Source organism: Echinops telfairi, unplaced genomic scaffold (assembly GCF_000313985.2).
Source record: "Echinops telfairi isolate 266 unplaced genomic scaffold, ASM31398v2 ScPeMD7_7469;HRSCAF=8507_1, whole genome shotgun sequence".
NCBI lineage: Eukaryota > Metazoa > Chordata > Mammalia > Afrosoricida > Tenrecidae > Echinops > Echinops telfairi.
This window is the reverse complement of record NW_022111373.1, coordinates 138,325,893-138,326,934: the sequence shown is the minus strand read 5'-3', so window position 1 is coordinate 138,326,934 and position 1,042 is coordinate 138,325,893. Positions and strand designations below refer to the sequence as shown.

General features: G+C 52.7%; 1 pseudogene; it reads left to right on the top strand.

Annotated features, from left to right (window-relative positions):
* Positions 1–263: 263 nt before the first annotated feature.
* LOC101654864 lies at positions 264–870 on the top strand (annotated as a pseudogene).
* Positions 871–1,042: the final 172 nt, after the last annotated feature.

The window sequence follows — 1,042 nt, the reverse complement described above, 5'->3', positions numbered from 1 at the left end:
CTATGTACTTACATCAGTATGCTAAGAATTAAAGTAGCAGCAGATGGACATTGGGCCTCAACTCAAGTACTCCCTCAGCACAAGAACACTTTGTTCTAACAATCTAGCATTCTGTGTGCTCACCTTCCCGACACAATCACTGAAGACAAAGTGGATGCATAAGCAAATGCGGTGAAGAAAGCTGATGGTGCCTGACTATCAAAAGATACAGCATCTCGCTGCTTTTCCTCCGGTCGGTGCCCTTCCTCCCACTGCCCACCCAAATGCAGCTCAAGCTGATGGAGATTAACCCCGAGATGCTGAACAAAGTGCTGGCCTGGTTGGGGGTCGCAGGCCAGTAGCGCTTCGTGGATGTGCTGGGGCTGGAGGAGAAGGGTCTGGTCTCCCAGCCCGCACCACGGCACACTGCTGCTGCTCTTCCCTCTCACGGCTCAGCATGAGAATTTTAGGAAAAAACAAATCGAAGAACTGAAGGGCCAGGAAGTTAGTCCCAAAGTGTACTTCATGAAGCAGACCAACGGAAACTCGTGTGGCACCATCGGATTCATCCACGCAATGGCCAATAATCAGGACAAGCTGGCCTTCGAGAATGGGTCTGTCCTGAAGCAGTTTCTTTCTGAGACGGAGATGTCCCCGGAAGACAGAGCAAAGTGCTTTGAAAAGAACAAGGCCATCCAGGCGGCCCACGATGCCGTGGCACAGGAAGGTCAGTGCCGGGTAGATGACAAAGTGAACTTCCACTTCATCCTGTTTAACGACGTGGAGGGCCATCTCTATGAACTTGATGCTGCCAAGGTCTGCAGAGAATTCACTGAACGCCAGCAAGGGGAGGTCCGCTTCTCGGCCGTGGCCCGCTGCAAGGCAGCCTAATGCCCTCTCACCGTCAGCGTGAAAATGCGTACCTCTCCCTGCAGTCAAAATTGCTTCCATCCTAGTCAAGCAGCTGTTGTCCTTTTCCGTTCTGTAGAAACACTCTTCCCCTCAGCCACACCCACACGGCAGCACAACGCCACTGCTGATTCAAGCACTGGCAGGTGCACGC